Source organism: Canis lupus, chromosome 7 (genome assembly GCF_003254725.2).
Source record: "Canis lupus dingo isolate Sandy chromosome 7, ASM325472v2, whole genome shotgun sequence".
Classification (NCBI taxonomy): domain Eukaryota; kingdom Metazoa; phylum Chordata; class Mammalia; order Carnivora; family Canidae; genus Canis; species Canis lupus.
In genome coordinates, this window is record NC_064249.1 from 9734744 (window position 1) to 9756980 (window position 22237).

The window sequence follows — 22237 nt, forward strand, 5'->3', positions numbered from 1 at the left end:
GTCACTTATTCATGGGCTTATCCACTGTCCATCTGTTTACTTGGACATTCGGTTCATTTTTCTTGTCCACGTTCCGTGAGCCAGTCACTGGGCACGCAGCGGGGAACGAGGCCAACAAAAGGCCTGTCTTCAGGGCATTTTGCTGCAGTGGGAGGCCAGGACAGTCGTCACACACAGCACTGAGGTCAGCATCAGTGATGTGCCAGATGCTGCAATGACGGCAACGAGGTGTCCGTCCATCGCAGCATTGGGGACAGGCGTCCCAAGCAGTTCAGAAAAGCCAAGGGAGACGTGCACACGCACAGAGTTCATGCCCAGTATGTGCATTGCCTGCCCTGTCCCACTCCTCCTGGTGTCCCAGCGAGCCCTGACCCTGACCCAACTCCATCTGCTTCCATGTGAGCACGAAGACAGCTCAGGTATGTATAAACAGCCTTGTCAGCTGTCAAGTGTTTTGCTAGTCATGAAAAGTAGTTCATCTTGGGTATAGATGGGGACCTCGGTTTGTGCCTGGTCCCTTTGCAAGCCCTGTTTTTGGGAGAGGACAGAGGGACTCTCTGGCCCAGGCGGCATGGGTGTGTGATACCCGCAGGGACTGCATTTTCTAGATAAAGACCACAAGGTGACAACACCAGAGGGTTTTGAGAGCCTCAGGGGGTCTCTGCAGGAGGTTGGGTGTCCCAAGTGGAGTGCAGGGTAGTGCAGGTCAAAGCGTGCCTCCTGGGATCACCAGTGCCACCTGCGACCTTCTGAGAGATGCAAATTCAGGCCCCACCCCAGACCTACTGAATCAGGAACTCTGGGGTGGGGCTTCCTGGGAACTGAGAAACAGTAATCCTGGGGACAGGCATCACTCTGGAGACGAGCGGGGTGCAGTTTGAGAACTGGCCTTCTGCTTACTGATGTGTTGTCCTCTTATATTTAATAAGGGTATCTTTAAAAAGCACCTGGGGCACCTGGATGGCTCAGTGTTGAGTCATGATCCGGGGTCCTGGGATCGAGTTCCACATCAGGTTCCCCGCAGGGAGCCTGCTTCTCCCTCTGCCTGTGTCTCTGCCTCTCTCTCTGTGTCTCTCACGAATAAATAAATAAAAGCTTTTTTTTTTTTTTAAAGCACCTAACCTCTACCACTGACATCTAAAGTTGTGAATAGGATATTAGATCATGTGTGTGAGTGTGGGATCTGGTACAAAGACCGTAAACACTAGCTAGTTATTCTTTATCATAATTATTATTCTCCTATCTGGTTATGGAGAGCAGGTCTTCCTACCCGAAGCTTTGGAGCATCAGTAGCTTGTTAGAAACCCTCAGTGTGACCCATGCCTTCTCTCGAACTGGCTACCTAGCTGGCTCGGTCTCTCTGTCACCCAGCAGAACTGGTGAGGCTGCCTTGCCCAGGGCTCAGTAGACCTGAGGGTTTATAAGCCAAGAGTTGTCAGGAATCTTGGCCCCGACTTGCTCCAGGAAGTGTGGCCTAAGATAAGTTTACACACGCACACCGTCATTACCCCATCAGACAGTGCAAACCCAGGGCCTCGGCAGGATCCAAACAAGGAAGCCTGGTGGCATTTTGGGGAGGAGAGGCTTTGGAGGGCAAGAGCAAGGTGACAAGTAGGTATGTGTATGAAGTCGGGGGAGCCATAAGGATTTCCTAGGCGGCCAGGCACTCCAGGGCTCCAGAGACCAGGGAGGGCCGGAGAACGATCCTCGGTGCTCCTGCTGCTGCACTGACTTCTTGATTATGTCGCTCCTTGAGCACCTCGACTTGTGACCCAGAGAGTAGGAGGTTGTATATAGCTCGGTGCTTGAACCAGCTTTACCACTGCTGGGGACAGGCGCCCCAAGCAGTTCAGAAGAGCCAAGGGAGTCATGCAAACGCACAGAGTTCATGCCCAGTATGTCCCTTTCCTGCCCTGTCCCCCTCCTCCAACAGGAAGTTTTAGCTGGGTGATGCTGGACGTGGGGGTGGGGGTGGGGGCATGGCATTAAGACTCCCAGGCCGGCTTACATGGTACAGCGGGGCCAGGGACAGCTCAGCCTCCTCTTGCACAGGGGCCGAGGTGGGGCCCACATGTCTCATCGGAGGACTGAGGCTTTTCCCTAGTTCCTTCCCAACATTCCCTGGGAGGTAATCCAATTGTTGGGCCAATATGTCAGGGTCATGAGGAGGCTGGGATAGAGTGGCCTCCCTGAGGGCCAAGGGCTTTGGCCCTGTCTGCACCAGTGACACCTCCCTGGTCTGCTTTCAACAGGTTTCCCATCTGTGGTGGGCTCTGATCCCCTTCCCAGCTGTGATCCACCCCAAACCCCATACAGAGATAACCAGCAAGATTCCCCTCTGGGGTTCACAAAATGGGGTGGGAGCACTCACACCCCAGACAAAAGCTATGCCCAGCCATGGACAAATCAGAGAGAGAAAATAAAAGGTTATATATGTTGCTGTCAGCTTTACATTCAGATATATATTTTCCTCTGATCGTCCTTGTTTTTATTTTATTATTTCTATGTCTCTTTTATTATCTGAATTCTTAAAAACTGATCTAAAATTGTTTATGAAAAAGGCACTTTGAGGGATGCCTGGGTGGCTCAGTGGTTGAGCATCTGCCTTTGGCTCCTCCGGTCGTCATCCCAGGGTCCTGGGATCGAGTTCCACTTCGGGTTCCCCAAAGGGAGCTGGCTTCTCCCTCTGCCTGTGTCTCTGCCTCTCTCTGTGTTTCTCTTAAATAAATAAGATCTAAAAAAAAAAAAAAAAAAAAAGACACTTGGAGTGGTAATCTACTTCTTATCTCAAAGGGGGATGGAATGTGGGGAAGAAACCCCCCCAAGTCATGGCACAGTCATGGCTAAGACACCTGGAGAGGGATGGAGGGGTCTGTGCTGAGTGGACCATTGTGTGCACCCAGGTCCTTGACCCTCTCCCTCCCCGTGCCTGTCCCCTCTTCTCCTGTTCCCTCCCTGAGAAAGAGGGTCAGATGCCACTTGGGGAGACATGTCTCTCTGCTCCTCTGCTCCTCTGCTCCTCTGCTCCTCAGAGGTAAGGGAGGAGGTAAAGGCAGCAGGTGGCCGTCCTCCCCTAAGCCTCACCCAGGCCCCTCGCTCAGTGTGCCTTCTTGGCACCCCCACCTTCACACAACCTCTCTCCCCAGCCTGTCCCCCTCATGGGTCACTTGGGGCCCCCCAGGCCTTCAGTTGTGAGCCCGCTAACCCTCCCCACACACTGTCTTCTGTCTTTTGTCTTCTGACTCCATTGCCCCCCAGCCTCTAATGCTGTCTCCCCCTGAAAGCCCGGGAGGACTGCCCATTGCTGCTCCAGCCACCCTCGAATCTCATGTCGGTTGTCCTGGGAGGACTCGGGGCCTCAGGCTTGGTCTGGGTGATGTCTCTTCTGAGAGAGAGCGCATGTAGAGCACGGTGCAAGGGCCCGGACGCAGGAGCTCACCCCACTGGGTTGGGACTGCCATCTACTCTTGCCCTTGGGCACCTCTCACCTGTCACTGTTGCTATTGTGTTCTTTGTGGTAAAATACACACTTGCCATTTTAACTATTTCAGGGTATGCGGGTCAGTGGCGTGCAATACATTCATATTGCGGGGCAAGCCACCACCACCCAGCTCCAGAACTAAGCTTGCAAAACGGAAACTCTGGAAAATTCTGACACCGTAGAACACCGATGAATCTTGAAGACTGGAAGTCTTCCACAGAAGGACAAATACCGGATGATTCCACTTACATGAGGTACCTAGAGTTGTCCAGTTCGGAGACACAGAGAGTGGAATGCTGGTGGCCAGGGGCTGGGCAGAGGGGGAAGTGAAGCGGAGGTGTTTAAGGGGGACAGAGTTTCAGCTTTGCAAGATGAAAAGAGTTTTGGAGGTTGGTGCCAAACAATGTGAACAGCTAGTGAATCGCACACTTAAAAACAGCTAAGGAGGTAAATTTCATGTTATATGTGATTTATCAAAATTTTAAATGTAAAAAACTAACTAAATACATAAACTGGGAACTCTGTACCCTCACCCCAGCTCTATTTGCCTCAGTTTACTCTTTCGTAATACAGGAGTAACCATACTACCCATCCCAGGGGGATGTTGTAAGGATCTGCTGGGGGATGTACACAAAGGGTTCCCATGGGTGCCTGGCCACCCCAGTGCCCTGCATCAGATCCTACTCTCATTAGTGTTTCATGCTGAGTAGGGAGGGAAGGGCTGGGTTAGCAGATCTACTTTTCAGAGAAAGAGGACAGGGACGATGGGAAGAGGGTGGGGAAGTGTAAGGCAGGGGAGTCTATTCCAGGACCTTGGGAATCTACCCCCCAAGACGGAGGAATTCCTTAAGGCTTGTTGACCTGAACACCCGGGTCCCAGCAGAACTGCTGAAGTTTGCCAACCATGTGGACTCTGATCATTTTGAATTTGGAATCATTTATCCACAGCAGGCTGGACTTTCTGAGTCTTTTACGTAGCAGAAGGCTGAGCTGAACTCCGTTTTGATATAAACCAGATTGGTCTAGTGCAGGGGAATTTCTGAATTTCTTAACAGAAGAAACTACCTCCAAGCCCTGCAGCGAGGTTTCTGGGACTGTGATTGCAAAAGGTCTTATCTTCTAGTTAGGTAGCAATTTTCTTAAAAAAAAAAAAAAAAAAAAAAAAAGCCTTATGAAACTATAAATGTAATTACATGTAATAAGCAACCTAACAGAAAAATCGCATCCCCCCCCCTTTTTTTTAGGTTTTTTATTTACTTATTCACGAGAGACACACAGAGAGAAGCAGAGACACAGGCAGAGGGAGAAGCAGGCTCCTGCAAGGAGCCGGATGTGGGACTCAATCCCGGGAATCCAGGATCAGGTCCTGATCCAAAGGCAGACGCTCAACCGCTGGGCCCCCCAGGAGTCCCGAAAAATCGCATCCTTGAAAATCTGAGTATGGTCCAGTTATGTTGGGGTGTCATCAGAGTGAAGCCCGGGTCCCTGGACGCTCTCCTCCTCATAGCACCCCCTCTGGGACTGCAGGACAGCAACTGAGCAGAGCCCTCTCCCCCCATCCTGTGGAAAGATCCAGCTGCAGGTGGGCAGCAAACACTAATGAAACAAAAAAAAAGGAGATTACTCCAAGGGGTTTTTACAGCATCTGTTGTACCAAATGTTTTCTGACGTTTGTACTAATTCTCTCAGGATCTTGCTCTAAGGACTCTAATGACCTCATTCCCGGCTAACTTGGCCTTCCGGCCAGACTGTAAGCAAGTGCAGACAGTCTCCCGATGCAGGGGCTGAGAGGTGGGGACAGGGCGGCCTCCTGTCCCCAGGGTGTGTGTATGGGTGGGGGTGGGCTCGCTGGGACCCCTGTCCTGGGAGTGGGGCCTGTGGGACCCCTCAGCCTCTCGCCCCTTCTTCCCTCCATCCTCCATGGGGAGGCAGTGGCTGCAAGCACTAATGCTGGGAATGCAGGAGATAACAGTTTTTTCTTTTCTGCTCCACAGCTTCATCGAGGTTTAATTGACATACAATACACTGCCCTTTGACGTGTGCACTTTGAGAACTTCTGACATGTGTACACACCCATGACACCATTACCAGGAGATACATGTCCAGCTCCCCCCCCTCTCCACCCCTGTGCCCCTCCCAGGCAACCACTGATCTGCTTTTTGCTGCTATGCATTCATTTCATTTACTAGAATTTTATGTAAATGGAAGGGAACGTTATGCCCTCTTTTGGTCCAGATTTGTTCGCTCTCCATAATTATTTTGAGATTCATCCATTGTCACGTGTATCACCTGTTCCTTTCCTTTTAATTCTGTAATTTGTGTATCCACTCAAGTGTGGATGGGCATTTGTGTGCAAGCCTTTGCGTGGACAGATGCTTTCATTTCTTCTGGGGAAGCACCTAGGCGTGGAATAGCAGGCTCACATGATACGTACGTGTTTATTTAAGAAATTACCTCACCATTTTCCAAAGTGGTTGAGCCATTTTACATTCCCACCAGCAGCACGTGAGAATTCCAGTTGCTCCGCATTCTTGCCAGCATTTGCTACTGAAGCCCTTTAATTTTGTACATTCTAATAGGGTGTCTTTACCCTACTACCCAACCACAGTAGTAGCTTGTGGTTTTGATTTGCATTTCCCCGACTAATGATTTTGAGCATCTTTTCATGTGCCTATTTGCCATCTGTATACCTTCTTTGGTGGCTTGTCGATTTGCATCTTTGTCTATTTTTAAGATTGAGTTGTTGTTGTTTTTTTAATTATTGAGTTTTGAGAGTTTTAAAACATATAACTAAATCCTTTATCAGATATACACACCACAGTCTGTGACTTGCCTTTCCATTCTCTTAACAGGGTCTTAGGAAGAGCACAGGATTTCTTTCTAAGAAGTTTAATTTATCAATATTTAATTTTATAGAGGGTGCTAAGAAATCTTTGCTTGCAAGAAGGTCACAAAGGTTTTCTCTTATGAATTCTTCCAGATATTTTACAGATTTGGTTTTACATTTAGATTGATGATCCATTTTGAGTTAATTTTTATATATGCTGAAAGGCATGAGTCCAAGTTTATTTATCTGCATATTTATATCCAACTGTTGCAGCACCATTTGTTGAAAAGACTGTTTTTTTCTTCACTGAATTACCTTTGCACCTTTGTAGAAAATCAGTTATATATTTATGTCCTAGGATTGCCTAATAAAATACCACAATCTGGGGTGCTTAAAACAACAGAAATGAATTAACTTACTGTTCTGGAGGTCCAGAGTCTGGAATCAAGGTGTTGGCAGGGAGCCCTCTCACCCACAACCCCAAGACTGTAGAGTGGAGAACTCTCTCTTATCTCTTCCAGCTTCTAGTGGCACCAGACATTCCTTGGTTGGTGGAAGCATAACCCCAATCTCTGCCCCTGTCTTTACTGGCCTCCTTCTCAGTATCTCTCAGGGTTTTCCCTTTTATTTATTTATTTATTTATTTATTTATTTATTTATTTAGGGTTTTCCCTTCTTTTTTTTTTTTTTTTTTTTAATTTTTATTTATTTATGATAGTCACAGAGAGAGAGAGAGAGAGGCAGAGACATAGGCAGAGGGAGAAGCAGGCTCCATGCACCGGGAGCCTGATGTGGGATTCAATCCGGGGTCTCCAGGATCGCGCCCTGGGCCAAAGGCAGGCGCCAAACCGCTGCGCCACCCAGGGATCCCAGGGTTTTCCCTTCTTATAAGCATACCACCTGTCATTGGATTTAGGGACTATCCTAAACCCAGAACATTCTCATCTTAAGATCTTTAACTTAATTACATCTGCACAGACCCTTTTTCCAAATAAGATCACATTCATAGGTTCTGGGTGGACACATGCTCTAGGCAGAGGGGGGAACAGAAGTCAGCCCACTACATGCATCTATGTGTGGGTCTATTTGGCTACTACAGCTTTATAATAAGTTATGAAATCAAATAGCGTTAGTCTTCCAACTTTGTTCTTTTCCAAAGTTGTTTTGGCTATTCGAGTTCCTTTGTAATTCCACATGAATTTTATTTTTATTTATTTATTTATTTATTTATTTATTTATAAAATCTTTTTGAGAGAGAAAGAAAGAGGGAAGGGAGTGGGGCAGAAGGAGAAAGAGGATCTTTTTTTTTTTTTTTTTTTTTTTTTTTTTTTTGAGAAAGAGGATCTTCAAGCAGGCTCCACGCCCAGCATGGAGCCTGATGTGGGGCTCGATCCCAGGACCCTGAGACCATGACCTGAGCGGAAATCAAGATTTAGACACTTTACCAACTGAGCCACTCAGGCACCCCTCCATATGAATTTTAGAATTAGCATGTCAATTTCTACCAAAATGACTATTGGGATTTTTTTTTTTAAGATTGTGTTGTGTCTATTTGGGGAATATTAACATCTTAACAATATTGTGTCTTCCAAACTATAAATGAGGTATGTTTCTCCATTTACCTAGATCTTTAATTTCTTTCATCGGTGTTTTGTAGTTTTCAACATACGTGTCTTCATATCTATTGTCATGTTTACACCTTTTTGAGATATTTTGATACTATTGAAAAGGGTATTGCCATTTTAATATCAATTCTGATTGTTGATTGCTAGCATATAGAAGTGCAATTGTCTTGCAGATACTTACCTGTATCTTGCAATCTCACTAAACTCACTTATTAGTTTAATGCTTTTTTGTCGAGTCAACAACCTGATTTTCTTCATGTCATCTGAGAATAAAAGACAGTTTTATTTTTTTCTTTCCAATAGGGATTTCTTTTCCTTGCCTTATGCATCTGCTGGAATCTCCAACACAATGAAACTGTTGAGAGCGGATGTTCTGGCATGCACCCAACCTCAGGGAAAAGACATTCAGTCTTTCACCATGAAGTATGATTATGATGTTAGTTGCAGGTGGAGTGACCAATCGTCCCAGTTTTCCTGGGACCTAGGGGTTTCCTGGGCTGCACCACAATCACTGCTAAAACCAGGATAGTCTCCGGCAAACTAGGACAGTTGTCACCTGAATTGGGGGTTCTGGGCCAGTTTCAATGACCATTTTTCTTCTCATTTTCTTACGGATTATATTTTCCTGCTTCTTTGCATGCCTGGTAATTTTTTATTGGATGCCAGGCATTGTGAGTTTTATTTTGTTGGGTGCTAGATACTTTTTGTATTGTGATAAATATTCTTTTTTTAATCTTTATTTTTTAAGATTTTATTTATATATTCATGAAAAAACACAGAGAGAGAGGCAGAGACATAGGCAGAGGGAAAAGCAGGCTCCATGCAGGAAGCCTGATGTGGGACTTGATCCTGGGACTCCAGGATCATGCCCTGAGCCAAAGGCAAAGGCTCAACCGTTGAGCCACCCAGGCATCCCTGTGATAAATATTCTTTAATTTGTTCTGGGATGCAGTAATTTTATCCCTTCACGCCTTTAAGACTTGTTAGGTGAGATGAAAGCAGTATTTAGTCTAGGGCTAATTAGGTTCCACTACTGAAGTAAGATCTTTGAGTACTCTACCCACAAATTATGAACATTTCCAGTCTGACTGGTGGGAATAGGGAGTATTCCTGGCCGTGGGTGAGCTCTGGGCATTCTTTCCTTCATCTGTTTGGATGGTTCTTTCCCCATCTGTGAGTAGATTCCTTACCCACCTATGCAGGTCAGCGCTCTGCTGAAAACTTGGAGATTTCCAGAGTTCTCTCTCCATGCAACTCTCTCCTCCTGGTGCTCTCTTGCGTACTGTAGCTGCCTGGGTCTCCCCAGACTTGCAGCTCCTTCTCCTCACTCACAAAATCTGCTGGTCTCATTCTCCGTTTCCCTTTCCATGGCTTAGAAATTCTCTCTAGGCAGTAAACTGAGGCAAGTGTAGGGCTTGCTTTGTTTGCTTCCTGCCTCTCGGGTGTCTGCGACCTTTGTTGCCTGACGTCCAGTATCTTGGAAGCCATCATTTCCTCATGCCACCATCGGGCTAGGAGCTCCCAGAAGGAAGAGGCTATGCTTGCTCCATCAGGCTGGGTGCTCCTCGAGAGCGGGCAAGACCTGGGCTTCCACCTTCCTCTTGATCCCTCCCTCAAGGCATGTTCTAACAGATACTTAAGTCCATGGCATTTTGCTGCATGATTATTCCCTCAAATACTTGTTTGCTTTCATGTGACACAGATTAAGCTGCAGCCCCTTGAGATTGTCCTTTCTTCTCTCAACGGTTCCCAAGACCTCACCTCTTCTAGGAAGTCTTCCTGGGTGAAGTGAGGTAGATGATGTGTCTTCTCGCCACACCATCTACCCATCTACCCATAAGTTTATGAATCCTTTCCCCCAGTTTGCTGCTCTCCTGGTGACTCCTAGAACTTCTGTCCCTGATCCTGGGTTTCTCCAGAAAGGTTTTAACCAACCTTACCAGTCCTGTGGGAATATACGGGGAGGGGCGGGGGGGCAATCATTTAAATAAATCTTGCTAGCCATATCCCACTCATGGAGATTCACAGAGCATATTAAGATTTTCAAGGCGCTGATAATTATTGTAGTACAGGAAACTGTTTGCTTTGTTTACACATATTTTCTAGATGTATTTGATTCCAGGAACTTTTCTTTGATCTCAGAATCTCTGGACTATTTGTTGTTTTAGGAACACACATAAGAAACACAAACCCAAATCATCATGAACAAATGAGAGATTCTCCTCTTCGGTGCTTGTCTCTTCCTAGAGAACAGATGAATGTTTGCCAAACAAGTGATTCAAAGAAAGAATCCGAAATCACTCTCAACAACCCATTCTGACTTTATCCTCACAGACCAGACTGGTTTTCCAGAGGACTCTCCCAAGCCTCACTCACAGCATGTTCTCCTGTGTTCTTTGAACCCCGCTTTAGGCATTCTCTCCTATTTGGAACTGGATTGGGGTAACATGAGTAAGGCTGGGGGCACAGACTGATAAAAACACAGATAAGAAGGGCAGGACCACACCACTGCACAACTTTCGGGGGTACCACTGTTCACACTGAATTCTATGTGATGGCACCCCCCTGGAGTCCTGCGACACCCTCGTCCTACAGAAGGCAGACACTGTGGGCTTTCTCACTTTTAGATCTCCGAACACCATCGCTCTGCGTAGAATGCTATTCGGCACATTCTCTTGTCAAAATTCTGCTCCAGTCCTAGCTAAGTGCCAGCTCAATGAAACCATCCTGGGTTCCTCGGGGGGCATTAGTGTCTCCTCTCTCTGTACTCCCACGATCTTATCAGAGTCTGCCTTTGAACATGATTAGTCATGTCCAGGCCTTCCTCCCTGACTAGAGGGTGCGTTTCCTAAAAACGAGACTATGTCTTACTCATTTCTGTATCCCTGGCTCTTAACACAGGACCTGGCCTGGCAGCTCACAGATTGATTAAGGGGCTGTGATTCAGTGGAAGCTCCCAAGATCAGACACCCTCAGCCCTCCTGGGAAAGTTCTGGGTGTAGCGTACAAGGGTCCTCTGGGGACTCAGGGCAGGCTGGGAAAGGAGGACGGGAGTCTGAGACATTATGGTACATGTATCAGGTCTGGACAAAGCCAGGCAAGTGGTGAAACTCAGCTCGACGTCCAGCCAGCTGTGTTGATGTTGTCATGTTGCTGGACATTAAAACCTGGTAGATGAGTGCTCAGTGTCCTCAGTGGGGACCCTCCAGCACGCACGACTGGACACATTCACGTGTGCATGGGGACAACTTAAGGCAAACACGGGAATTATCACACGCGGTCACATCCACACAGAGATGTGCAGATGCACACTTGGATGGCTGGGCAGGTTGGTGCGGAGGCACACCAGAACACGCACCCGTACACAGGCTCGGGGATCTCTGCGATGCCCAGAAACACAGTGAGTGTGATAGCAGGTAGTCAAGAGTGGGGAAGTGAGAGCCCTCAGCAAACAGATGGGCTGTCTCTTGATAACCAAAACCAAAGAAAGCTTAGAAAGACCTAACACTGAACTCCTCCCCACCTTCCCTTCCTCTTTTCCGGGGAGGAGTCTGGGACTTAAGGCAACAAGCCAGCAAGATCCTTTCCCCTTGCCCTCTCGTAAGGAACCACAGTGTCTGAAATGCGGCAGCTGGAACCAGCCAGCATCCAACTAGTTTGGACCCTTCCTGGCACAGCTCTGCACCAGAGGGCAGGGAGGCCTGTGGGAAGGGGGCAACTTCAGCTAATCCCCTTCCCTGGGCCACCCCCCTGCAGTGGGCCAGCTTGTTCCAGCCTCCAGAACAATGCTTACACCTCGCCCGTGTCCTCTGACAGTTGCTGTCATTACAGCCACAGTGTGTGTGTGAGTGGGTGTGTGCATGTGCCCCTGTGTGTCCTCTGTGTGGCCAGGAGCTCCCAAGGGCTTCCCTCTCGAGCAAAGGCCATGCCTCCCTGGGCTCCTCCAGGGAGAAACAGGCAGTGCTTCCTCCCGACCCGCACACGCGCCTAGGGCCCCCGATGAGTATGGTTTCTGAGTCAGGCTGTTGCACTGTCTCCCCTCCAGATCCTGACTGCAGGGGCTTTTAACAGGGGGCCCTGGTGAGCCTCCACACTTCAAGTTTCAATCTCTGGCAGGCTCAGAGGCCAAGGGCCAGGGAAGTGATCAACGGCACAATCCCAGCTGCGGCACCCCAAGGGCACAGGCCTCTTGGGTTTCTTGGCATATCTGACTCGCTCGGGGACTTGTCGAGGACCTGAGGTTTCCTCAATAATTTACATCCATGCTCCTCCCGTGACAGGATCACATGGCCCTGGACAAAGTCAGCAAACACTACCCCGGGGAACCTGATCTCCTGGGTCCAGTAACAACAACAAAGGGAACAAGGCCAAGGATGACCTGGAGCTCTGGCCAGCACCTGGGAGGTCTGGACCCAGCTGGTGGCCAGTGACCTGATACGGCCACTCGCGCTCAACAATGGCCTTCTGCTGGCTGGGAAGTGGAGGGTCATTGGAAAAAAGGCAGCCAAATGGTCTGGGAGCCTCAGCAAAGAGATGGAGGCTCTGTTTTGCCCAATCGCACGAGCCTGGGGGCTACCCACTGAGGTTACTGTGGCATGGCTGCTCCACCCTCTTCTTCTTCTCCGTCCTTGGCCCAACGGAGTGGAGTGTCTGCTGGGCATTATTGCTTCTGGTCCTCCCACCTGCCCTCCAGGCCTTTCCCCCCCGTCCCCCTTCACTCTCCCCACCCCCATTCCATGCCTTGGTTTTACTGTATCCTCATCCCTCTCTTCACTGGCTCCATTCTCTCAACATATAAACACTCAGAACTTTGGAATCTTTACACCACCCCCTTGCCCCTCCAGTCACCACCATCCTTTCCTCCTTGGATAAGCCCCCGGAGACAGACTGAGGGCCTTCCTCACTGCCTGTGGCCCACAGTCCATTGGCCTCCACCTGTTCCACTAAAGCAGTACCCCCTGACACCCCCCCCCCATGACCAATATACCCACAAACACTCTTGGGCACCTGAAGTTTCCACAGACCAGCTCTGAACGTGTTATCTGTTCATCAAAAGCTTTTAAAATACCTTCTCTGTGCCAGGAATTGAGGTATAACTTGAAAACAATTAGGGCCAAGGAGCTTATAATTTGACAGTAAGCAGAAATATGAACCAACCAAATATATCTGATTTCTAAGGGATACAATTGATGTACGCCCAGAATGTTATGGGAACCCAAGGGAAGCGCATGGAACCAGGAGAGGAGGAGCAACTGGTCAGAGGAAACTTTCTGTGGGAATTGGGTTAGAGCTGATTTTTGAAGAATGTGCAGGAAGTGGATAGAAGAAATTAGGATTTGGGCTACAGGAGTCTTGCACATTTTTTTTTTTTTAGAAGGGGAGGCGCAGAAGGAGAGGGAGAGAGAATCTTAATTTTTTTCCTGTTTTTATTTTTTTAAAGATTTTATTCATTAAAGACATAGATAAAGAGGCAGAGACACAGGGAGAGGGAGAAGCAGGCTTCATGCAGGGAGCCCAATGTGGGACTTGATCCCGGGACTCCAGGATCATGCCCTGGGCCAAAGGCAGACACTCAACTGCTGAGCCACCCAGGGATCCCTGAGAGAGAGAATCTTAAGCAGGCTCCATGCTCTGCGTGAGCCCAATGCACGGCTCAATCTCATGACCTGAGCCAAAATCGAGAATCTGATGCTTAACTGACTGAGCCACCCAGGCACCCCTGAGTCCTTCAGTTTTAAAAGTGACAGGACAAACTTAAGCCAATTAGGGACCACTGGGGGATGCTGGCCTCAGAACTCACAAAGCATTCAGACTTCCGCTTTCCTCACATATCTGTTGTGTCTTCCTCTGTGTGGAACTCATTCCCTCATCAGTTAAGCTTCCTGCATGTTTCAGGGACAAGACAGCCATGGCCACAGGAAGTCCTAGGCTCATATCACCTTGGTTGGCCCCAGAAGAAAGAAGAATGCTTCCAGCACTTATATATTTTTTAAAAATCCCAGAGGAGGGCTCTGATTGGCCCAGCTTGAGTCATGTGCCCATCCTGGGCCAATCATGGAAGGCTGGGATACTCTCTGCTTGACTAGGCCTGGCTCTCCTCCCACCCCTGGGGCCAGGGAGCAGGATGCTGTGATCAGCAGCTCCATCCAGGACCACATGGAATGAGACAGGAGAGGTAACCCAAAGGCGAGGCTACGGAGAACGCAAGCAACAGATGTTCATAACAGAGTACTTTCTTGCCAGAGAGAATCACATGAAACTATGCAACAGCCACGGAACGTGTCTCGGAATAACTAGGAGTTTTATATAGCTGTAGCTAAGGATGAACTTAGGGGAGTAATGAGAAATAAGCCTAGAGAAGAAGAAAGAATTTGGAGGGCCATATGTGCTCAACAACGGAGTTTGAAGATTATCCTAAAAGATATGGAAAGTCTTTGGAAAATGTTATGTCAGATATTTACACGATCCAATTCCTACATTTGAGAAGAAAAACCTTTTTGCCCATGGTCCTATTCTTTTGCTTTCTTCCCTATTTCTGTCAATGACATCCTCATTCCACTAAGCTTCATGAGCTAGAAATCTGAGGGCAAGCGGGGGTCATCTCCCTCAGCCAAGTCCTTCCTGGGGCCTCTCCCCATTAGCCAATCCTTTCCTTTCTGTGACACTGCCTTAGCTCGGGCCTGAGTGTGTCCTTACCAGGACTGCTGTGGTGGGTCATTCTGACGTAGAGAAAGGAGGGGGGCCCTGTGCCCCAGCCCAGCTTGGGTTAGACCTGGTTCTCTCCGCTTCCATGGTGCTCACCGCTCTCATTGGGCTCATCCCACTGCATTGTAACTGTGTGCCTCTGGCTCTGACCTCATGCCGTGGACATGAGCTCTGTGGAGGCCTCTGGAGCATGAGCCCTGCTTTTCATCCCTTACCCCAGCTGCATGGATAGAGCCCCATACACTGAGATACTGGGTAAATGTTTGTTAATTAATGAAAAGACAAAAGGATCAATGAACCCCACCTCCTGCCACTAAGATAGGCAAACAGAGATGTACCAATAGCTGAAAAAAGACAGAGCTCTAAGGCCTTGGTGAAGCCCTCGGAAACAAGGATGTTTGTCTCATCAACTTGCAATGGTCTTATGTATTTTTTCTCTCCCCATAAGCTCCTTTCCACGTTCCCTCTCTCTATCCAGCTCTCTACTTCGTCCAGCCCTGCATGATATGGAGCTGAAATCTGTACTCTGCATGTGTGTGTGTGTGTGTGTGTGTGTGTGCACACAAAATGCTTTTTGTTATCTGTTTTAATTGTTTTGTTGTTATAAATTTTTCTTAAGTAGGCTCCACGTCCAGTGTGGTGCCCTGGGTAGGACTTGAACTCACAACCCTGAGATCAAGATCTGAGCTGAGATCAAGTGTTCAACCAACTGAGCCACTCCGGCACCCCTGAGTTTTGCTCAACCAGCTGAGCCACCTAGGTGGGGTGCTCAACCAACCGATGCTCAACCAGCTGAGCCACCCAGGTGTACCACCTGTTTTACCTTTTGTAAGTAAATAGTTTCCATTCCTTGGGACTTGAGGATTAATATCACTTCTTGTAACACATCCCACATCTGATCATGTGAAGAGTCTGAGTTTCCTCCTAGGAGCTCTTTGTCGAGGGTTGAATTGAAACAGAGGAAGGGTTCCTCTGTGGACACCCCAGCGAAGGACCCATGGCCAGCTAACACCAGGGTCAGGGACGCTCACAGAGCAGCCCTTCCCAGCCCTCCCTGAGGCTCTTTAGCTCCTTTGTCGAGGACTCACCTTCTCTGGAGAGTTTCTCAGACACAGCCTGCCCTGCTCCTGACACCCCTCCCTCTGGCCCCATCCTCACCGCCCCATCTCTTCACTGCTGGATCCACACGTACCTGCCTGCGCAGGAAGTCAGTTGGCCTCACGCTTTGGAAAGACTGCCAGTCCTTGCTTCACACTTTCCCATCTTTCCTTCCTTCCATTTAGGAACTTCCCGGGGGTGGTCAAGGAACATGCCACCTCCTTCCTCTGTCCACCTCCCCATTCCTGCACTGTCTGGGCTCAGCCACCCAACCTCACGGCTCACCGATGGTTGATGATCAGATTCTCTTTTATACCCTTCAGGATGCTGAGAGTAGGCTGCTGTCTGACCCTTCATTCGAGCTGTCTGGAGCATGTTTAGCTTCAATTTTGCTCTCTCCCAGGTGGAGTGGAAAGTGTGCTGTGACAAGAGTCAGAAACTCTGCTTACGCTTTCAGACCTACCGCCATTAGCTCTGTGACCTTGGGAGGAGGGGTCATTTACACCCTCTGGCTGGTTTCCTCATTTATTAGAAAAGAGGGCAAGATCACTCGTCCTCTGGTCTTTTGTGACGACCAAGTAAGTCAAGTGCCTATAAAGGGCTGCGCAAACTGAGTTCCCTTCAGTGGCACGTATCAACCGCTGTTATCTTACCCCTGGTTCTCTTGTCAGTGGAACATTAGATTACAAGTGGCATCAACCATGAAGACATGCTTGTCTCACATGTCAAGAAGCCTGGAGGGAATTCCAAGATTCAGCAGCTTGACAATGTCCAGGCTCTGGCTTAGCTTCTGTACCAGGCTCTCGGCTTTCTTCTTACTGGATGCTGCAGCTGCTCCCAGGCTCAGCCTCTCACTCCAATCAATGGAAGATGTAGGCAATGGGGGTGAAGGGGGTGGGAGCTGGTTAGAAATGTGAACCAGCTATTATCCAGCTCAGCTACTGGCAGGTGGGACCAGACAGGCTTTGGCGAGGCCTTGTTGATCAGGAGAAGGGAAGGGTTCCCTTGTCTCTTTCTTTGTTTTTACCAAGGATGGAGAGCTTTCCCAGAAGCCCCCAATGGACTTTCCCTCAGATTCCACTGGGCAGGTCTGGGCCACACGAATAAGCTGACCAGTGGTATCTATTCTAAACCAACCATGGTTTGTCCATGGGGTTGGGACAGACAAGAGAAGTTGGGGTGTAGCCAGCATGGCAGATGGGGGAGCCCCTGCTGCAGCCCCCCACCCTGTCCTCCCTGCCTCATTCTGGGCTCTGCAAGCTGGGCCCCGCCTTGCTCTCTTTCTGGTTCCTGCCGTCCTTCCGAAGACATCTTGCCATTTTTGTCTTCCTTTCCCAGGACTCAAAGTTCACTCTCTTTCCTCCTGACCCACAGTACCTTCATGCAACAGCCCCATCACCGTAATGGGGACAGTGACCTGTGCCTCTGGCTAGTTAGAAGCTAAATCTTTCTCTTCCTGCGCCAACTTTCTTGGATGACCTGGAAAACATTTCAAGATTTTTTTTTTTTTTTTTTTTAACATTTCAGGATCTTGACTGTGCCTACAAGTTCACACTAGCCCTAATGGCTGGATGTGAGTTGTGGAATCAAGAAAGCTTTTTCTTCAATAATAATCCCCTATGTTTGCTCGGCCCCGAGCATTTAACTCACCCTTGCACAGAACCACGTAATCTGTCTTGACCCCTCGAGAGCCCAGGAGGCAGACAGGCGGGGCTGGCATCATAACCACCACGTGTCTGATAAACCACACAAGGCTCCAGGAAATCAAGGAGCTTGCCCAAAGCCGTGGGGCTCCTAGCAGTTGGGTCTGGAGTGGGGATTCCTGGCTCAGGCCCCGACTGAGAGCCTCTTCCATTGCCCTGCAACCTTGAGGCAACTCACAACTGGTCTCTTTAGATTCCAGGCAAGCAGGAGTTTGCCAAGCTCACGAGTTCCAAGCAACAAAGCCCCTGTGTGTGCCAGGAAGAGAGCGTAGGAATTGGCTCTAATGGGATGCCAGGCGCAGGGCAGCAAACAATGGTTATTATAAGTTACATTGACATCAAACTCCGTTGGTTCAAAATTTCGCTCACAGACATTTCATCTGGTGTCTCAGCCACCCTGTGAGGTGGCTGTGGCAAGGCAGGTTACTGCTGCCCATGGGGAAACTGAGGAAATGTGACCTCACTGGCTAGAGAGAGGCTGAGCTGTGACCTTAGTCTGAGATTTTCTATTTCCCAGGCCTGGATTTTCCCCGCTCGCAGGTGAGCAACTGTCATAAACCTGCCCCTCTGCTAGCAGGTTCAGGGGTTCTGGGCTGGTCAACTTGTCAACTAGTTTCTCAGAACAATGCAGAAGCCAGCTAGGGCCTAGAAAGTGTTTCGGGGAAAGGTGACCAAGGGGAGAGGGCCTTGGAGAGGAAGGAGCTGGCAGGAGGCTCAGAGTGGGCCTGCTGAGCCGGCAACCCTGGCAGAGCCCAGGCCAGCCTCAGGCAGGCAGCTGGTGCAGCCCCTGAGAGCCAGCGGGCAGAGGGGGATTCAGGAGCTGGGTGGCGGGGTCTCCAGGCTTCTCCAGCCAGCAGGGAAGCTTGACTCGGGATCCTTTCCTGGGCTTCGAGGCTCCTTGTCTAGAAGGCCTCTGGGGTTTAGTCTCTCCCCTGAAGCCCTTCGTGGAGTGGCAGCCAATCTCTGGGATGCCATCCTGGGTGCATCAACATGCTACTCTGATGGGGACAGAGCCTGTGTCCTCCCGCCCGGGCCTACCGGCCAACCTCCTGTGCTCTGGGGCTGGGAAGGACGGTAGCTCCAAGAGTGAACACCTGCAGGCCGTGAGGAGGAGCCCAGAGATCCACAGGAGAATGCCAATGACCTTTTGTCCACAGATCTTGCCACAGATCCCATATTCCACTGAGAGCTGGTCCCTAGCGTAATCTGTACAGATGTGTGGTTGTCCCCTCCCTTGGCCCGCTGTCCACAGCTGCCCTGGCGGTAGATGGCTCTGGTTCTCAGGGGACTTACACTCACCTTGGGCACATCCTGCCTCCAGCCCACTCCCTGAGTCTTTTTGCTTTTGGCCTCGGGGTTTCTCCAGTACCAGGGGAGCCTTGGGGTTTCTCCAGTGCAGGGACAGCCCAGAAGTTTGGGGAAGTTATAGGCCACAGGGGCAGCCCTTAATCAGTGGGGCACAGGAGGTGGTGGGTAGGAATGCCCAGCTTCCTGCAGAACTGAGCTTCCACTGCCCACATGGCAGAGTCAATAGTGTCCCCAATATTCACTTTTTCTTTCTCTATAAGCTCTCTGATCCTGGATTCATTCTAGGAATCATGTCCCAAATAAACTATCTGCACCCAAAGCCTTATCTTAGGCTTTGCTTTAGAGGGAACCCAGACTGGGGTGACTGTGTGGCTCAGTCAGGTAAGCATGCAAGTCTTTTTTTTTTTTTTTTTTTTTTAGCATGCAAGTCTTGATTTGGGTTCAGGTCATGATCTCAGGGTCATGAGACAAAGCTCTGCATTGGGTTCTGCTACCTGGTGTGGAGTTTGCTTGGGATTCTCTCTCTCCCTCTCCTCCAGTCCCCCACCCCCACCCCAGCCCTTGCTTGTGAGTTTGCGCTCTCTCCCAAAAACAGGAAAAAAAAGAGGAGATTCAAACTAAGACACCTCTCACTTGGAGGTGCATGATCACCTCTGCCTACCTGGGCCGCTGTAGCTCCCAGTGACCTTGCCCCCTCCTAGATGGCTTTGAGCAATGAAGGAGAGGAGCCTGAGCATCCTGTACCAATTTTCCCTGCTACCGTTCCCTTCTCTGAGCCATTGTACAGAAGCCCTCTGGAAAAAGAGTAAATCACAGTAGCTAAGAGGACAGACCCCCTGACACCCTGCACCTGAATCCAGACTCTGCTATCATTCATGGGGTGATTTGGGGCAAGTCACCTAAACTCTAGGTGTCATTTCACACACCTGTAAAATAGTGATACTACCTGGCAGGGCTGTAGTAAAGGTGGTGAAGCGCTCAAAGTATCTCCTAGCACATTGGAGGTGGTATGTGTGTTTGCTACCCTTATCTCCTCTTCCTAGGAGTCCCTTGTGCAGCGCCTTGGGAGGTGGAACAGAGCGGGGACACTGAGGCCCCCCAGAGGCCTGGCTCTTTCCCATTCCTCATTTCCTCCTTGGTGGTCCTGGTGGCAGGACTGACTCCATAAACGTGTGACCTACACCTGTTTTAATGCTCTGCAGTCACCATCTTGAAATTCTTCAAATTTTTGAACCAGGGGCTCTGCATTTTCATTTTGCCCTGGGTCCTGCAAACTGGGTAGCTGGTCCTGCCTGGTGGCTTACATCTGGGAGAGAGGCAGCTATGAGTGATGAGAGCCAAATGAACCCTGTCCTCTGGCCAAGCTGGACTCATGGTTTCTCCTCTGAGCGCAGCAGAAGATGCAGGCACAGTGGAGCTTTTATCAGAGTCCTTGTGACTGACAATGGCTCATGGCGGGGAAGGCTCTAGGGGCCAGCTGGTGGCTCTCCCACCCACCCCTGGCACAGGCTTACCCAGCTTCTTTGTGAATTCTGTCAGGGACAAGAAAGGATCCATTTCATTGTTGAATCTAACTGTAACTGTCCCTCATTCTTGTGGAGTGTTTGACGTTCTCTGAACCTTTTCATAAGGATTATCTCACTGCGTTGTCACCAACCCTCTGTGCGACAGGCATTTTCTAAGGAGTAGAAATTGAGGAAACGAGAACTTCCAGATTGGCAGCCCTCGCTGCCTCCACTCAGCCTCCCCCTTCCTTCGCTCAGGGATTGAAATCTGATGTCATCCAGGAAGTCCTTCAGCCGATCATAGGAGAAGGAAGAGCACCTTAATTCTTTGTACTAAATTATTTTTCCCCTGGGCTGTAGGTAATTTAACACCTTCTTTTCATATGTGCTTCATTTTGAATCACCGTCACAAGAAGGGCATGAACTAAACAGCCTTTGGATGGATCGAATCTGGTTTTAAATGTGTCCAACTTCTGTTTAAAGATGGATGAAGCAGAATCACAGAATCTCCCTCCCCTAGTGCCCAAAGGAATAATGCAGAAATTCAAAAATGAAACAGAAACACAACCACCTCAAATGAATCAATCACACAAGAACATTCACTTTAAAAAGTGCCAAAGGAAGCTTCTAGAACCATGGAACCATGCCAAATGGAAGCTTCTAGAACCACGTGGCTTTGTTCCACCCCTGATTGTGGAACTATGTCCATCGAGATAATCCTGAGCACTTCACCGATGCCTTCCCATCCAGAGTGCAGCCACTTGAGGGAATGGAACCGAGGGCAAGGAACCGAGGACCTGAGTGGGCAGGAAGGGCTATCCTTGGCTCGCCGTCTTCCTGGTGAGGTTTGGGGTTGACCAGAAGAGCGGGAGCCCACAGGAGGAGCAGCCCAGGTGGAGAAAGCCTGACAACGAGGACCTTCCGATTGCTAACCGGAGTGTGCTAAGTGCACACACCTTGCTACCAGATGTCTGTGACTGAGTGTGTGACGGGTGCTCCTTGAAGGACACACTGTTGCCTCTCACTTGCCCAGTAGGCCTAGAGCTTTCCTACTTCTCCAGATTCTAAAAAGGAGATTTTCCATTCATTTCCTTCTTGTCTGTAGTATTCAGATTCTTGTACCTATGTTCGGTAGTCGCCACTACCACTCCTCCGCACCCCATCCCAACAATAAATATCATTTAGATGGAAAACCCATGGGGCGCTTTGCATGGGCTGGTGTCTCTGTTAGAATCCACCCCTGTGGTGAGACAGGTCACCACCAGTGGGGCTGGTAAGGTAGCCCCCTTGCTAATCCTTTCCGTCCTCTTTCAATGAGGAGTCCGTCTGAATCAGCAGTCCTCCTGACACACCAGGTTTTCCCGCCATTTAGACAGAACTCCAATCTCTTCCAATTACTATTCCTGATCTTACATGGAATAGACTCTGAAGGCTGAATAATTGGCTCTTCCATTTCTCTGCCCCCAAGGAGAAAATGCTTTATAAATTCCACATTCATTAACTCGTCCAGTCCCTTGCCTTTTGTAGCAAACCTTCAGGAAACCAAAGTCGGGTTACCTTCACTATAGGCCCGCCTAGGACTGCTGTGAATTCTGACCTGCGTGGGCAGGCACAGGTGCATCTCCACGAGTCATTGTCCATGCCAGGCTTCTCAGTGGAAGATAGCTTTGGAGTATTTCCAGATCTCCTCCAGGAGATCTGTTCCACAATCTCACCTTTGCCCTTCATCCTGTCTCATGGAATTGCTACTTCCTGGTGTGGATAACCTGAAGAACTTCTCTGAATGTTGGTCGGACAACCTGATGGGTATCTTTCTCTTAGAGAAAGATCAGGCCTTGAAACATCCCCTTCCTATGACCTCCCACCCCCAACTCCCATGGCTCAGACCCATGCCTGCTGTCCAAGCTCCACTCAGAGGTTCCTCTGTAGTCTACCACAATACCTCAATAACCAGAAGCAGCATTTGATTAGAATCTGCCCACTTC

At 49.2% G+C, this 22237-nt stretch overlaps 1 long non-coding RNA gene across 1 annotated transcript; it reads left to right on the top strand.

Moving 5' to 3' along the window:
- Positions 1-239: 239 nt before the first annotated feature.
- LOC118355162 (uncharacterized) lies at positions 240-21449 on the top strand. Its single transcript, XR_007411803.1, has 3 exons — positions 240-419; positions 3552-3735; positions 19791-21449. It is a non-coding gene; the product is annotated as an uncharacterized LOC118355162 (long non-coding RNA).
- The last annotated feature ends 788 nt before the right edge of the window (positions 21450-22237 follow it).